General features: G+C 41.2%; 1 protein-coding gene across 1 annotated transcript in view; it reads right to left on the bottom strand.

Annotated features, from left to right (window-relative positions):
* The window catches only part of vax2 (ventral anterior homeobox 2), a 122,694-nt gene that overhangs the window by 22,416 nt on the left and 81,262 nt on the right, over positions 1–19,016 (bottom strand). The gene's annotated exons all lie outside the window — the stretch shown is intronic.

Raw genomic sequence — 19,016 nt, 5'->3', positions numbered from 1 at the left:
TCCATAAGAAAAACAACCTTCTCAGGGTATTATTGAGCAACTCTTCAATTGCAAAGCACCTTAAACACCTCAGGATAGTGTTCACTATTGAAAGGCAATATATAAATCAAGCTGTTTGTTTCCGTGGCAATCCTATGACAATAATATTCCTGGAAACAGTTCTAATGAGATTTCTTTTTATCATATATGCATGGGTCTCACTTTGTGACTTGACAGCTCCTTCTTTCACATTATCTAACAGCATACTTTTCTTTTGCAAACACTAGTACAACAGTTAGGTTCTTTGCCATATGATCCTATCACTTAACTCAGAGAAGTTCTTTTCATTTATGACATTATCCCACACTCTAATGTTCTACAAATCTTGTTGAAAGATGCCACTTTTTTAATACATCTTAAAGCGCTACTTTATTTTTGTGATCCTTCATTGGGAATGAGGTCTTCCTTACCAAATATTTATTGATTTTACGTCATGACCAAATATAGTCTTTTTTCATTATTCTTCATCTATCCTTTTCCATACCTGCTCATCCTGAGCAGGGTCATGAGGAAGGTGGAGCCTGTCCCAACAAATATTGGGCACAAGACAGGAACAGTCTTTAGACAGGACACCAGTTCATCACAGGATGAACACACCCACAAACAAACAAACACTAGGGCATATTCAGCAAAGCCCATTTATCTAATCTGGTTATCTTTGGCCTTTGGAAGTAAACCGGAGCACCTAAATGAATCATATACCGACACAGGGGGCACATGCAAACTTGGGGCATACAGCACCCAGGATATGGACACCAGTCTCCTTTTTGCTTTGCAGCAGTGCTACCACTGCACCACCATGCTGCCCATTCTTCTTTATCTCACCTGATAACGTCCTTTCTGTTTAGTACAAATGATGGGAAGGTTCTTCATCATTAGGTCCAAAGTCGTTGTCAGATGAGAACACCACACAGTTTAATTGTGTTTTTTATTTAAATTTGTCATGTCGTTCTGTTTGAAGCATTTCTTCACAACCAATCAAAATGCTACCTTTACCAACATTTTCATCAAAAGGCTTCCTTCACCATCTAAAGAATAACTCCAAGAAAACAATCAGCTTGCTTTCTTTATATTTATACAGATATGACATGATGAAACACTTGCCTCTGGAATGGGTTTTAAGCTACACATTAGCAGCACCATTTAATCCTTAAATATCTAAGAGTATTTCCTAGGGAATGAAACTTGCCTTTGCTGCTTTTATAATAACTGATACATGTACAGTATACAGTTTATTTTAATCTCCAAATCCTGTGTTAGCTCTTCAGAAAGTAATCAAAAGCCCCCTTCAGCATATAAAAGCTACTGTTAAAATATAAGCGACCATCATGAACAAAATATCCTTTTTTCCAAATTAATTTCAGAGATCCTTGCATGCTAACAACAATTAAAGAAATCAGTGAGAGAGAGGAGAATGGTAGTGCTGCTGCCTAGAGACTAATGAACTTCAAATCTATCTTCAGCGACTAGCATTTGAACAGATTGTGGACCTTGAAAATTACTCACATTATGTCATTCTGAGTATCAAGGACTAATGCCAACAAGCACATTACATTCCCCAGGTCTGCTCAGCTGCTTTTGCTAAGCTGGGTCTATCTGTAGTTTCATGCCTTTTCCTATAATAACTTTTAAGAAAAAAAAAACCCTGGAATCCTTTCAAACAGAAAAAAATTCTAAATCATATCCAGTATGGTACATAAATCATCTTTAATAGGATAGAGAGTTCAGCGAGAGGGCAGATTAAAAGAAAATCTTAGTCTTTTTTCTCGAGTTCTACTTTATGTCAACTTTGAGCGATTCAGCCTTTACCTTAGAATAAAAATTGCTTTAGCAATAATTTTAGATATTAGAATATCTTTTCAAACGCATTTTAAAAACTGTTACTAAAGAGTAGATCCCGTGCAGATTTGCTCTAATGGCAACACCAGGCATAAGAAAATGGACCTTCTCTGTGGCTGCTGCGCCCTCTTTCTCCTTCCACGTAATCCTTCAATATTTTTCCCCTCTGTGCCCTTTGCACAGATCTCTGCGCACTGCAGTATTTATGAAACACACATCCCAGGGAGTTCATCCAGAGTTCAGGCCCCTCTTAGCAAAGCGCTGGTAGACATGACCTAGTAATCCGCCTTTGCGTAAAGCATTTCACCTAAAAATAACTCCCTGCTCCATATCCTATGATGCTACAGTCCAAATAAGGCAATTAGGATGATACCATGTACAGTGATTTAACGGATTCCATTTACAACTAAACAAACACCTGCTACAGAAAACAGCTTCTCAGAGCCAGGCCAATGACAGCCAACATGAAAGGCACACTCAAAGGGTCACACACAAATAAATGCACGTGGACATGTGCTACTGCTAAACCAGACATTTGGCATGAACACTGAGCCAGCACCACCATGGACATGTTAATGCCACACGCATATTGTAACCCACAAGAATGCATCTCAATGCAAAACAGTATCACTGGTATTTTAATTCTGTTGCTTTCTTGGATGATAGAGGTTTGAACACAAAAAATGAACAATAATCGTAAGACAAGCAGGATTCAATTGATTGGGGAGACATTCATAATTGGGCAAAACTAGAACTGCATCACAAACCAGTAAATCTTAGACAAAATAATTTATTTCCATAAAACGTTTCTCCTTTACCTTTCAGATAAACTTTCAAGAAATTATTGCAGAATTATGGTCTTAAATAAGATGGTGTCAGGCACATTATCAACTGGCACATGTGCAAAGGTACCACAGCAATTGTGTTTGTAGACACAATCCATTGCACACAATCTCATCAATATATATATATAAACTCCTCAAAAAATTAAAGGAAGACTTTGAAAACACATCAAACCTCAATGGGAAAAAAACATTCTGGATATCTCTACTGACATGGACTGGGTAATGTGTTAGGAACGAAAGGATGCCACATCATTTGATTGAAATGAAAATTATCAACTTACAGAGGGCTGAATTCAAAGACACCCCGAAAATCAAAGTGAAAAAATGATGTGGGAGGCTAGTCCAATTTGCCAAAATTTAATCGTTGCAACTCAAAATCATACTCAGTAAGTTGGATGGCCCGCACATGCTTGTATGCATGCCTGACAACATCGGGACATGCTCCTAATGAAATGATGGATGGTGTCCTGGGGGATCTCCTCCCAGATCTGGACCAGGGCATCACTGAGCTCCTGGACAGTCTGAGGTGCAACCTGGCGGTGTCGGATGGACTGAAACATAATGTCCCAGAGGTGTTCTATTGGATTTAGGTCAGGCAAACGTGGGGGCCAGTCAATGGTATCAATTCCTTCATCCTCCAGAAACTGCCTGCATACTCTCGCCACATGAGGCCGGGCATTGTCGTGCTCCACGAGGAACCCAGAACCCACTGCACCAGCATAGGGTCTGACTTTGGATCCAAGGATTTCATCCCAATACCTAATGGCAGTTACGGTGCCGTTGTCTATCATGTAGAGGTCTGTGTGTCCCTCCATGGATATGCCTTCCCAGACCATCACTGACCCACCACCAAACCGGTCTTACTGAACGATGTTACAGTACTAACCCTAAAAAGTGAAAAAAACACTATCAGGTTCCAATACAGGAAAATGAAAGTCTGAACAAGGCATCTGATTAAATAAAAGCTGTCATTAACAACAACAGTTTTCTGTTTTATTTTTGGATCTTGAGGTCTGCAATAATTAAATGTAGACCCTTTTACTAGTTTTGTGAATTTACTTGTACCATAATCATTGCAGTGTACAATATATTTCTGTTCTATCATGAAAGATCTTGGTGCTGCTGTTAGTAAATTACAAACCGTACATCCAGATGGAGTCTTTATAGTGGCAGAGGATATCATTCACCCAAATTAAGGAGTGTACTTTCCAAATTCTTTTAAAATGTCTCCTGTCCCACAACTGGTGACAGTACACTACATTATAGCTACTCGAGCGCACAAGGCAGTGAATTCTTCATTACATCATCAGTATCCACATAAAAACTGGAATTCATTTGCTTATCATTATCAAGCCAAATTGGACTCTCATATGGACATTTATATCTAGATTAATTCTGTTCTGGACCACATCAATAGAGGTGCTGCCACAGTCACTACCTAATAGAGAAGAAAAACATTCCCAGCCAGGGGCACTGGATGAATGAGTATGTCTGCCGCCTACTGGAAGCGCACAAGTCTTCCTGTCTGGAAACCAAGAAGGCTATATCTCTTTCAGGGCCATCCAAGGAGGGGAAATCATGAGATCTAAATAATAGTAAAGGGTGAAGACTTAGGATAACTTTAATAACTCTCCCCATTAATATTTGCGACAAGACACTAAAATTCTCACAAAATACAGTCCAACCAAAACTACCCCAAAATTAGTGGTGCTTGTTTTGACAGTGAAAACCCGGAACCTCTTATTAGAGTTGACTGACCATCTGACGATCTGCCACTCACACTCTCCTTCAGTGGATGTTTGCATCACTCAAAGCAGGGGAAATGCATGCAGGCCCACTGGCCCAGACAGCATTATTTGCTGGGTGGATGGAGCAGTTGCCTGGGGTCTTCATAGACATTTTCAACATGTCTCTAGCCCAAGCAGTTGTCCCCACTTGCTTTAAACTAGCAATCATTGTGCCAGTGTCAAAACATGCTACTGCTATGGACCTTAATAGCTTACTCTTGTTGTTCTTACCTCCATTATTATTATGTGTTTTGAGAGGTTAGTCCTTTCTCATTTGAAATCCTGTTTGCCTGCATCACTGGATCCTTATCAATTTGCCTGTCATACCAACAGATCAACAGAGGATGCCATTACTGCAGCACTTCACTTGTTACCCAATTGCAAAATGTAGCAATTCTTACGCTAGAGTTGTATTTATCAATTTTAGCTTGGTCTTTAATACTGGTATTCCTTCTGAGCTTATTTTAATTCAAAGCTTATCTGGATACTGGCAATCCATTCGAAAATGGATTCTGGACTTTATTGTGATTTATGCTTGGCAAACAGACCTCCACTAACCTTATACTGAACATCAGAGTTCCACAGGTCTGTTTGTTAATTCCTGTCTTTTGCTCCCTTTTCACCTATGACTGTGTGCCTGTTCATGGCTCAAACTCCACAATGAAGTTCCCAGATGACTCCCTGGTGGTAGGCCTGATCAGTAATAAAGATGAGTCAGACTACAGGGAAGAAGTCTAGCATACTGTATATCAGTAAGATGTGCTGAAAGCAATCTGACCCTGAAAACCCAGAAAAATAAATAGCTTATTATGAAGTACCAGCAGACTAGGAGGAGCCACACATGCAGTACACTGCTATCTTTATTAATACGGCTTAGCTATAGTTTATGGCTATGACTTACCGATCTTCACATCCTGAGGAGGATGAAGAAATCTCATGTATCTCCAGAGATTTTGATGAAATTTTACCCCTGCAACCCTGAGAACATACTGGCAAACTGCATCTCAGTGTGGTATGGCAACTGTTCAGTCCCTAAAAGAAAGGCCTTCCAAAGGGTGATGAAAACTGCTCTTTCAGAAATTCTTCACTGGTGTCCAGTTAACCAGTACTGAGGACAATCAGTGCAAACACTGTGCAGGGTGAGAGGTATTATCACTTCACACCTCAGTTACGCTCGCTATTTATCCTTCTGGGAAACATTATAGGTGGTCTCTGCTGTCACACCAGCAGGTTAAGGTATGGCTTTTTCCCCTTGGCTGTCAATATGCTAAACTCTATATTAGAGAATTAATGTCATTTAATCACATGCTTACTTACTGCATACATTAGGACAGAGTTTCTCAACCTTTAAGTATTTGCGACCTGAGTTTTCATAACAGTTTTAATCGTGCCCCCCAACATTTTTTTGAAATGTAGATGCATATTTTATTATACCTACTTAACTTTTATTGACATTTATCTAACTCTATATTTATTGCTCTAGTATCAGAATGTAGTTTAAGTTAATTTGTTTTGGTTTCAACAGATGTTTTTTCATATTTTTGATTTTTGTTTTCTTTTTTTCACATCTTCGCCCCCGGGCCCACAGGTTGAGAACCTGCATTAGGGTTTTGTACTCTAATGATCGTTTGCAATTTATTACGTTAATATATTGCTATTTTATTTTCCTGGCTACAGGCTAACTGCATTTCATTGGATCTATGCTTGTACTCTGCACATTGATAATAAAGTTGAATCTGAATCTGAATCTACAGTATGTAAGAAAATACAGGAAATAAATTCTAGCAATGGCACACCTGTTAGCACTGCTGCCTTATAAGTTCAGAGTCCTGGATTCAAATCCCTACCTTTACATTCTGTGAGTGGAGTTTGCATAACCATTCCGTGTCTGCAGAAGAATACTTTAATTTCCTTCTGCATCTCAAAATTGCGCAAGTGAGGATGGCTGATGACTCTAAACTGTTTGGCAGATGAATGATGGATAAAATGCCAAATATGGGTTAGAATGGTTCCTTTTATGCACTCAAAGTGTCAACATGGTTTGAAATCCAGTACCTTGCAAATAACTTTAATCACATTCTTCAAATACCTGTATATGGCACTGTTCTTCTCATAATTCAGTTTCTTATGTTAATAAATGTTTGATAAACCATGGGTCACAAAAAATAATATTTTTTAAAGCTATAAACACGTGTAAGGACAATTAGGTATGAATATAAACACTTGGTATCTGTGAATGCATCTTCTATTTCTCTAAGGTTCAATTTCTGTTGTCTTCTGTAATGCATGCTGAGATGTAATAACAAAGCATTTTCCTGTGTAGTGTATAGTGGATAGATAGTTTTGGATGGCCTACACTGGATAGGCCTTTGCTATAATTATAAGACAGCAAACTCTAAATTTGAACACCACTTATGATGCCTAACAACTTCTGCACAGTTCTATGCAGGGTACAATTTGGCAAATTGGCATACAGTCTTTGTCAGAAACTTGAAAGAGATTGAGCTTGTCCATGGCAGACAATAGAATTAATGGGATATGTCTAAAGAGTAGTTCAGTGACATGTATAATGTATTTTGTGGACACTTCTCAGGATACACTTCAGGTACTCGTCTATTTACAATGAAATAGACATCTGTCAACTTAGAGAGCTGCTGTATTCCCTTTTGGGTGAAACTGATGAAGATAAAGTGGAGACGTGCTAGAGATCAAAATGTCAGATTGATAACTAAATTCCATAGATCAAACACAAATTAAGAAGAGAACAGTACACATTTCAGCAGAGGAACTTGTATGAGGAACCATTCAGTCAAAGTCCTCTTTGTTTCAATAAAGTGCTGTAAATACTGTAAGCTCTTTGCAAAATGAAACAGCGGTGGCTGGAAAACCAAAAGGAATATAAAGCTGCAATGTCAGCTAATTTTCCCAAAGCCTAAAATTTGGTCTACACTTGCTGGATTGAAATCAGTTTTCTAGAAAACCACCTATACTTATGTGATCCACCATGAATCTCCTGTGGGCACTCAATGGCACGTTAACACTCTTCCTGCTTTTTCAATTTAAAAAATAAACCGAACAAAAAAGATGTAGCAATAACCATCCATCCATCCTCTTCCCCTTATCCGGGGTCGGGTCACGGGGGCAGCAGCTTAAGCAGAGAAGCCCAGACTTCCCTCTCCCCACCCACTTCTTCCAGCTCTTCCGGGAGAATCCCAAGGCGTTCCCAGGCCAGCCGGGAGACATAGTCCCTCCAGCGTGTCCTGGGTCTTACCCGGGGCCTCCTCCTGGTTGGACATGCCGGAACACCTCACCAGGGAGGCGTCCAGGAGGCATCCTGATCAGATGCCTGAGCCACCTCATCTGACTCCTCTCGATGCGGAGGAGCAGCGGCTCTACTCTGAGCCCCTCCCGGATGACTGAGCTTCTCACCTTATCTTTAAGGGAAAGCCCAGACACCCCTGCGGAGGAAACTCATTTCAGCCGCTTGTATTCGCAATCTCGTTCTTTCGGTCACTACCCATAGCTCATGACCATAGGTGAGGGTAGGAACGTAGATCAACTGGTAAATTGAGAGCTGACCGATGCAGAGCCCTTATCACTGCGGATGCCGCACCGATCTGCCTGTCAATCTCATGCTCCATTCTTCCCTCAATCGTGAACAAGACCTTCAAGGTACTTGAACTCCTCCACTTGAGGCAGGATCTCTCTTCCAACCCTGAGAGGGCACTCCACCCTTTTCCAGCTGAGGACCATGGTCTCGGATTTAGAGGTGCTGATTCTCATCCCTTGGATAAGCGGAAGAGGATGGATGGATGGATGGATGGATGGATGATTCTCATCCTAGCCGCTTCACACTCAGCTGCAAACCGATCCAGAGAGAGCTGAAGATCACGGCCTGATGAAGCAAACAGGACAACATCATCTGCAAAAAGCAGTGACCCAATCCTGAGTCCACCAAACCGGACCCTTTCAACACCCTGGCTGTGCATAGAAATTCTGTCCATAAAAGTTATGAACAGAATCGGTGACAAAGGGCAGCCCTGGCGGAGTCCAACTCTCACTGGAAACAGGCTCGACTAACTGCCGGCAATGCGGACCAAGCTCTGACACCGGTTGTACAGAGACCAAAGAGCTCTTATCAGCGGGTCCGGTACCCCATACTCCCGGAGCACCCCACAGGGTTCCCCGAGGGACACGGTCGAATGCCTTTTCCAAGTCCACAAAACACATGTAGACTGGTTGGGCAAACTCCCATGCACCCTCTAGGATTCTGCTAAGGGTGTAGAGCTAGTCCACTGTACTGCGACCAGGACGAAAACCACACTGTTCCTCCTGAATCCGCGATTCGACTATCCGACAGACCCTCCTCTCCAGAACCCCTGAATAGACTTTTCCAGGGAGGCTGAGGGGTGTGATCCCTCAGTAGTTGGAACTCACCCTTCGGTCCCCCTTTTTAAAGAGGGGGACCACCACCCCGGTCTGCCAATCCAGAAGCACTGTCGCCGATGTCCATGTGATGTTGCAGAGACGTGTCAACCAAGACAGTCCTACAACTTCCAGAGCCTTGAGGAACTCCAGGCGTATCTCATCCACCCCCGGGGCCCTGCCACCAAGGAGTTTTTTGACCACCTCGGTGACCTCAGTCCCAGAGATGGGAGAGCCCACCTCAGAGTCCCCAGGCTCTGCTTCCTCATTGGAAAGCATGTTAGTGGGATTGAGGAGATCTTCGTACTCCCCCCACCGACCCATAATGTCCCGAGTCGAGGTCAGCAGCTCACCATCCCCATGATATACGGTGTTGACACTGCACTGTTTCCCCCTCCTGAGACGCCGGACGGTGGACCAGAATCTCCTCAAAGCCGTCCGAATGTGGTTCTCCATGGCCTCCCCAAACTCCTCCCATGCCGAAGCTGCATTCCACTTGGCCTGCCGGTACCTATCAGCTGCCTCCAGAGACCTACAGGACAAAAGGTCCTATAGGACTCCTTCTTCAGCTTGATGGCATCCCTCACCACTGGTGTCCACCAACGGGTTCGGGGATTGCTGCCATGACAGGCACGGAACATGGCCCATTTGGACTCAATGTCCCCCACCTCCCTCGGGATGTGGTCGAAGTTCTGCCGAAGGTGGGAGTTGAAGCTACTTCTGACAGGGGACTTTGCCAGCCGTTCCCAGCAGACCCTCACAACACGTTTGGGCCTTCCAGGCCTGACCGGCATCTTCCCCCACCATCGAAGCCAACTCACCAACAGGTGATGATCAGTTGACAGCTCCGCCCCTGAGTGTCCAAGACATATGGCCGCAAGTCCGATGACACGACCACAAAGTCGATCATCGAACTGAGGCCTAGGGTGTCCTGGTGCCAAGTGCACATATGAACACCCTTATGCTTGAACATGGTGTTCGTTATGGACAATCCATGACGAGCACAGAAGTCCAATAACAAAACACCGCTCGGGTTCAGATCAGGGGGGCATTCCTTCCAATCACGCCCTTCCAGGTCTCACTGTCATTACCCACTTGAGCATTGAAGTCTCCCAGCAGAACGAGGGTATCCCCAGTAGATACGCCCTCTAGCACCCCCTCCAGGGACTCCAAAAAGGGTGGATACTCCAAACTGCCGTTTGGCGCATACACACAATAAAAAAGTCAACACCCTTCCCCCCACCCGAAGGCAGAGGGAGGCCACCCTCTCGTCCACCGGGGTAAAGCCCAAGGCACAGGCTCCAAGTCGGGGGGCAATAAGTATGCCCACACCTGCTTGGCGCCTCTCACGGGGGGCAACTGCAGAGTGGTAGAGAGTCCAAACCCTCCCAAGGAGATTGGTTCCAGAGTCCAAGCTGTACGTCGAGGTGAGTCCGACTATATCTAGCCGGAACCTCTCAACCTCGCGCACTAGCTCAGGCTCCTTCCCCTTCAGAGAGGTGACATTCCATGTCCCAAGAGTCACTTTCTGTAGCTGAGGATCAGACCCCCAAGGTCCCCACCTTCGGCCACCACCCAACTCACACTGCACCCAACCTCCTTGGCCCCTCCCATAGGTGGTGAGCCCATGGGGAGGAGGACCCATGTTACCTCTTCGGACTGTGCCCGGCCGAGCCCCATGGGTGCTGGCTTGGCCACCAGGTTCTCGCCATCGAGCCCCACCTCCAGGCCTGGCTCCAGGGGGGACCCCGGTGACTCGCAAGGTAAAACGTTGTCCAAAGTTTTCTTTCGTCATTGGAGGTTTGTTGAACCGCTCTTTGTCTCATCCCTCACCTAGGTCCAGTTTGCCTTGGGTGGCCCTACCAGGGGCATAAAGCCCCGGACAACATAGCTCCTAGGATCATTGGGACACACAAACCCCTCCACCACAATAAGGTGACGGTTCAAGGAGCGGTGTAGCAATAACAGTACAGGTAAAGATGACGTTACATAATATGGGGTACACTCATCTGTGCTGTATTTCAAACAAGTTATGGGGGACTGTCTTTTATTGGCCTGAAATACAGCACAATGGGGATTATTCTGTGGTGAAACATAATGTTTGAGGTCTGTTAATCAATAATATTCCTCCATTGCCCGAAGATGTCTTATATGCTACTATTTTTTTGCCTCTAGAAATCTGTTATGTCTCAGTGTCCCTCCACTTCTATATTTAACACTTACAAAAAGCTCCTTACTTATGTTATTAAACACATGAGATTCAGTGTGAGTGATTTTGTGTAACTGTGCTCTGATCTTTAATAAAGTAATTTATTTATTCCTCTTTTTACCTACCAAACTTGTAGACAACAATCACAATCATGCTTTTTTGTAAAAATGTAACTGGCTTTTATGCAAGACATGGTGAAACAACAATAAACATTGCGCCAATTCATCACAGTGTGGCAGACAGCCAGGGATCTTGGACCATCGGGACGTCTGGAACCAGGAAGGACCGAGAGGGGCCGTATATTCCCCTGGACGCAAGAGGGCAACCTCCCTGGATTCCGTCAGGGCCACGGATACAGAGCTGGGAAGCTCATCCCTGTGGGGGTCCGTGGCTGCCACCAGAGGGCACCTCGATGGTTCCTGAGCCATGGATTGCAGCACTTCTGCCACACCAGGAAGTGCTGTCGAAACAGGAGCCAGATACGCCTGGAGTGCTTCCAGGTGCAAGGGCAGCACTTTTGCCACACCAGGAAGTGCTGGCGGAAGATCATCAGGGAGCACCTGGAGCACCTGGGCCATAAAAGGGGCCGCCTCACTCCATTCAAGGAGCCGGAGTCGGGTGGAAGAAGATGGAACTTGAGAGGAGTGGAGTGGAGGCAATAGACTGAGGAGAAAAGGACTGTGAGCTGCGTTTAGGCGAATTTGTGTACTGTGTTTGTGCTGTGTAGTGTTGTGTAAATAAATGTGTGAGCTTTTGGACATCTGGCTGTCTCTGTGTCTGTCTGTGTCCGGGAATCTTTCACAACAGAAAATATTTTTTATATTGTATGTAATGGGTACCATTCAGGAAAAAATATAATATAAATATTTGCATACATATGCATACATGAATAAGTGCATCCTTATGTAGTCAGAGAATAGCTACATAGCCCCTTTTATAATAGCTAAATGTCCCTGTGTGAACTTTCAAGGTCTGTCTTCTATACTATATTAGAATATTAAATACAATACTATTGGAAATGTCCTTCCGTAATATTTACAGTTTACACTCCCTTGTTATAAATTGTATACACCAGGTCAATATCTACAGATATCCTACAGTTATCTATTCCAAACCAAGCATTACACACAAGTTGTGGGTTTATAATTACCCATACTCAAAAGGATGAGGACATCTTCATTCCTGAACTCATCTTTAGGTACGTTACTTTCATGAAAGAAAATCCCTTTTGTCATTAAACAGTTTTTCTTCTTGTATTAATGTACCAAGTGTGTGCTATAAAAACAAACCTCCCAGCACTATATCACTTTGACTGGTCTCTTGACAGGATAGCTTGATAAATATTTTTCCATATCTTTATCATCCCATTAGTGTAAATCAACAAGAACTTAATTTTATTTGGTTTTGATTTTTTTTTTTTGTTCACGGCAAATGCATCTTTCTATTCCGTCTAAACAGTTACCTGCAATATAATTTATCATGACAAAGTTAAACACATTGTGTCTTTGATATGCCTCTCTTGACAACACTGTCATAAATAGTTGTTATCTGACCGATTGTGGACCATCCATTAGTCTATGCATTTGGTGACCGCCTGTGTCAGCACCATTCATCAATAGTTTCTGACAAAATGCAGCCATTGCTTTGGTTGTAATTTAGTTCACACATACACAGAATATAGCACAACATAAACAAATGTTGTTTAACATATTGTATGGACAGCGGCCTACCTAATGCTGCATCTGATAGTCTCTCTGATTAAAATATTAAGCATGCTATTAAAATGCTTTATATAATATTCAGTAATCTGATACTAAGTATCTAAACAGTGGCACAGCATCAATGACCTGAACTCATTTTTTGCCATGGTACTGTCTGTGTAGATTGTCCTCTCTATTTTGGCATGAGCTTTCTTCAAATACTGCAATTTTAGCTCAAAGACATGCAGACTAACTGGCGACTCTGAAATTGTCCTGTGTGAAAAAGAGAATGGATATCTGTGCAAATGTTGCCTGTAATGATCTGTGTTGCTTCCATCCTAATACCCCATACTGCTGACTGCTCTCTGTGTTAGTAGAGGCCTATTTATGAAATGCATTGGTAGATAATTTCAAATAACTGAAAACATAACTTTCTTTTCCTTAAAATAATGTCCAACAATCTATCCTGTCATTTCTAAAAATATCTTAATGCAGTTTTCGGTTGGTGGCATGGTATAATAATTCCAGGTAAAGAAATGTTCAAACAAGCACTATCAAATGGTTTAACTTTGAATATAAGTAGCACAGCAGGTCTTCTCAGTATTAAATGTACCTTGATATGAGGGGTACCCTGTACTAGGACAGACTGCAGCCCACTTGTAACTTGTTTGGAGTTAATAATGAGTCTGTGGTTATAAGCTCTTTCCCTGTCTTTTGCAAACCTCAAGTCCGCAGTCTTGGTGTTATCTTTGATAGTAAACCTCTCTTTTGAGAAACAAGTAAATTCTGTAGTCAAGAGTTGTTTTTTCCAGCTTCATCTATTAGGTACAATCAAGCCTTTTTTATCTTCTAGGGATCTTGAGAAAGCTACTCATGCTTTTATCTTTTCTCGCCTTGATTATTGCAACTCGCTGTATGCTGAGATTAGGAAATCCCTGATACACAGGTTACAGTTGGTCCAGAATGCTGCCACTCACTTTCTGGTTGGGGCAAGAAAGTCTGATTCTGTTTTTCCAATATTACACTGGCTGCCTGTCAGTTTTCGAATTGATTTTAAAATCTTGTTGCTAGTTTTTAAGTCTTTACATGGGCTTGCTCCTGCCAATTTATCTGAATTGTGTGTTTTACCCCAGCCATCCAGAGTGCTTAGATCTTCTGGTCAGTTGTCTCTTGTTGTCCCTCGTACTAAGTGTAAAACTAAGGGGGACAGAGTGTTTGCAGCTGCTGCTCCTCACCTGTGGAACTCTTTACCTCATTACATAAAGGAATCGTCTACAATTGAACTGTTCAAAACAAGATTAAAGACTCATTTCTATTCTCTTGCTTTCCGTGACCTTCAGTAATACTGATGGTTTACTCATTGTGGTTATATAAAATTACTTCTATTTATTTTATTTATGTTCATATATTTTATTTCTATTTGTTCCATCCATCCATTTTCCAACCCGCTGAATCCGAATACAGGGTCACGGGGGTCTGCTGGAGCCAATCCCAGCCAACACAGGGCACAAGGCAGGAACCAATCCTGGGCAGGGTGCCAACCCACCGCAGGACACACACAAACACACACCAAGCACACACTAGGGCCAATTTAGAATCGCCAATCCACCTAACCCGCACGTCTTTGGATTGTGGGAGGAAACCCACGCAGACACGGGGAGAACATGCAAACTCCACGCAGGGAGGACCCGGGAAGCGAACCCGGGTCTCCTAACTGCGAGGCAGCAGCGCTACCACTGCGCCACCGTGCCGCCCCATTTCTATTTGTTATTTATGTTATTTGTTTGTTTTCTTTTAACTTATTATTATAAAGCACTTTGACCACAGCATTCCTATGTTGTTTTAAATGTGCTATATACTGTAAATAAATTGACATTGAAATTAAACTAAACCAACAATTTTATGGTTTAAAGTTAAATTATCCACTAGACAGCACTGTGTGTCTGTTCTGTTATTTTATAATTATCGTATTATATTGTTTAGTAATTCTAAGGCAATGTAAATTTTTAAGTTAATTAAAAAGATGGGCTACAATAAGGCGACAACCAGCAAAGCACTTCTTTGTAACCAACCGCAAAGACACTGAGCACATTGATCACCTTTACAAGTCTGGAATGAATACAATTTCAAATTTGCAAATCAGTAAATGGACTGGTGAAAATACAGTTTCTAAACAAACTTTCTTAAAGGTACAATCAGGATGCAATCCATCTTCATCAGATGGATTAACAATTTAACAATAAATACTATAAATGCCATCAAATATTATATGTAAACTCAACTTTAGGTGAAATAAGAACTGTGCCTAAAGTTAGCAGAAATTGTAATATTCTATGGGGAGCAAACATGTCATGTATAGTTTAGTTTAGGCCTAGTGCTTATGAAACATGCACATCTACCATTAGCCCTTTGTAGCATCTGCCGTAGTATATGAGCCAAAAGAGCATCTACTTTAGGCCAAGACCCCAGGAGAGTAGTTGCCTGTATAGCTTAACAAGCAGTCTAACGGATTTCGAGTACCGTTCTCTTTAAGCTGCCAGTAAGTGGCAAAACAATAAGAGCATTCTACCTTCAGTGGTTAATTCTAGGCAATAGTGAGAGAGACCTTTAACTGGTTATATGGGCCATAGGAGATTAACAAGGCCACCTCCATGATCAAATGAATGGTAAACTGGAAAGAACGAAATAGCTAAATGAGGCACAGATTCACCCTGCGACTCAGACACTAATGCTTACATATGTAAAATTTCAAATGCATCATGTTTAAATTAGAACAATACATTACTAACCTATTAAAATAAAAAAATACAATACAGTATGAAACAGATATCTTTATAAGTGGTACTAATATTAAACTGTATTCTTATTAGAAATTCAATTAAATTGTTGTCATAAACTTTGATGAGCTTGTGATGAGGTTGCTGATGGCATCAGAATGGCACAGAGCAGGATGAAGTCCAGCAAAAGAGGACAGTATAACACTGGAAGAGAGACAGCAATTCAGCATGTCAGTGTGAGGAACAGGCACAGTGTCTAAGAAGGCACTGGTGCAAGAAAGTGTTACGGTCTGAACAGAATTGTATTAAGTTTCCTCAAACAGAACATCAGAAGGTGGTTTAAATAGAATTTGTCAGGGATGCCTGACCATCCATGTTAGGGGACTAAAAGGTGATGGAAGACTTATAAGTGGTTGTTCGTTTGCAGAAGAGATTCTTTCTATTAAAGGGATGGATTTAGTGGTCATCTTAGAATCAAAAAACAGAATTTTGCAAGCCTGGAAAAATTGGTGGCTAAAAATTTTGATCAACAAAAAAAAAGAAAAAAGAAAAACTAAGAGGATAATAAAAAATCAAGAAAAATACCTAAATGAAACAAATGATGAAATATGCATTACACTATTAACAATTAATTAAACTAGGGGACTTCGCACCCTGCTCACTTCACCTACCCTCCCTGATGGCAACACAAATTAGACGATTTGTTTGCGCTAATGCAATCTTTACTATCATTTTTTTGAGACTTTCGAATTTTAGTACTTTCATTATCTCTAACCTGCTCTGTATGTGTACCGCGCCAACATTTTTGAATTCTTCTGCTTTGTCATTTACTCTTTGTCTTTTATTTCTGGCCCTGGGCATGGTTAAATCTCTTGGCACAAAGTCTCATCTTGTGGGACGTTAAAGTATCTCTCTGAAAAAGTCACGTCTCATCCCAGGCTAAAAAGTCTCCTCTTGTCCTGAGATTTTTTTATTATGATAGAGAGATTAATTTGAAAAAATAGCAGCCATCAACCATACCAGAGGAGGTCAACAAGATAAATTACAAAGCAGATTCATTTATTTAATGGCATATATACATACTAGTTATTAATAATACACATGTAATATATTTCACTACCCTAATGATGACGATGTTTGGTTTAATTTGTAAACCTGCTTTTTGTTCACAATATGTGCCACTACATTTTCCTCTTTTCTCTGTATGTATTGCCATCCTATATGCAAAAGACATGTAGCTTATCTTAAATAGAAATTTTTAGTTAGACCAGTGTGACCGAGTGTGAGTGTTTCCTGCAATAGGTTAGAATCCTGTCCATGATTCGTTCTTGTCGTTTGCTACCAGGATTGGCAACTGGCTTCTTGCAACACTGACCCAAATTAGAACATTAGAAAATAGATGTATGGATGAATGACCATTAGAAAGTACAGTATTATAAGATACATATCTCAACAATACAAATAAACATATACAGCAGGATATGACAGCCAGTAGAATGTTTAAATAAAGTAATAGTTTTTGGTACACTGTATTAATCCCCGATGGGAAATTGACTTTTTGATTCATTACGACTACTTTTCTCTGTCTAGACCCTTGGTCAAAATTTCATGTCTAACTCATTTCCTACTTTGCAGATGCTAAATAGATAATACTGCCCCAAACAAGTCTCTAGGATCTTAAAGCCCCAGGAAAGGCTATCTCTAGCTAAAGACCCCCCTTACTGATTTTTACATGTTAACTACACATCACAATTTTTGCTTCACTTTTGGACAGACCTGGAAAATCGTGAAAACAAAACATCTACTTATTTTTTTTTAAGATAACAAAATAAAGTGTCAACTGCATTCATTAAGTGCTGTAGTTGTAATTTAAACTGCATTTAAATTTCATATTACATTTACAAAAATTCATATAATTGATATGCAAATATTTAATTTCATATTGCATAACCAAACTATCAATGCATTCCACGAATAAAGTACAAGGAACGAACAGAGGAAAAATAAAGATAACATGTGTAACAACCTTGAAACGTTGTTAGGCTTTATGAGTATTGATTAGAAATCATTAGGGTGTCTCTAAGCCCACATTACCACTAACATGACATGGTTACAGATATTTGCTACATATTATATGGCACTAATACATCATGGCAATGGGAATGAGAAAGGCTTATAAATCATATAGAACCTTCACCCTGTGCTGCATATTTCATTATTTAGATAGATAGATAGATAGATAGATAGATAGATAGATAGATAGATAGATAGATAGATAGATAGATAGATAGATAGATAGATACTTTATTAATCCCAAGGGGAAATTCATATAATCCAGCAGCATCATACTGATACAAAAAATAAATAAAATTAAAGAGTAATAAAAATGCATGTAAAAACAGACAATAACTTTGAATAATGTTAGCATTCACTCCCGCAGGTGAAATTGACGAGTCACAAGACAGTTACAAAAGTCTGTCACTGAAACTACTCCTCTGTCTGGAGATGACACTGTTAAGTGGATGCAGTGGATTCTTCATGACTGACAGGAGTTTTATTTATTAATATCTTATTGCAGATGTTGAAGGACGCCAACCTTCTAAGAAAGTATAGTCGGCTCTGACCTTTCTTACACAGAGCATCAGTTGCTTACAGCTTCAACATCACACACAATTTTTTTAATTTTGCAGATAATATAGTTATAGTGCTTGCATAACTTTTAACTTTGCAGAATTGTACCACTTTGATCTCTGAGACAACAGTCAGTCAGTCAGTCATTATCCTAACACAGTCAGCTATATCCTAATGTAGGGTTATGGGGGCCTGCTGGAGCTAATCCCAGCCAGTGCAGGGTGCAAGGAAGGAATAAATCCCGGGCAGGGTGCCAGCACACACTAGGGACAATTTAGGATCGCCAATGCACCTAACCTGCATGTCTTTGGACTGTGGGAGGAAACTGGAGCACCCAGAGGAAACTCACGCAGACACGGAGAGAATATGCAAAGTCCACGCAGGGAGGACCCGGGAAGCATACCCAGAATTCCTTACTACCACTGCGCCACCATGCCACCCTCTGAGACAACACTTTATCCTAAATATATGATTTTACTTACACTTTTGAAAATTGACAAAATATCACAACTGGTATTATAAAATATTTTTACTTTGCTTGTAGACTGCATCCAATATAACAGCTACTATTAATACTAGGTTAAAAAAATGTTCCCAGCTAAAGCAACCTGGAAGCAGTCTTTCTAAACAAATACCTTAGCCCAAAACATACATCTAGTGCATCTACTCAATGCAAACAACCAGAAACCCCCTTGCGTCACATTATTAATTAGTGGTGCAGCGTACTTATGACACATAACCATCTAGATGATACAATTACAAAA

This window comes from Polypterus senegalus, chromosome 4 (assembly GCF_016835505.1).
Source record: "Polypterus senegalus isolate Bchr_013 chromosome 4, ASM1683550v1, whole genome shotgun sequence".
In the NCBI taxonomy this organism is placed as follows: domain Eukaryota; kingdom Metazoa; phylum Chordata; class Cladistia; order Polypteriformes; family Polypteridae; genus Polypterus; species Polypterus senegalus.
This window is presented reverse-complemented; position numbering and strand designations above follow the sequence as displayed.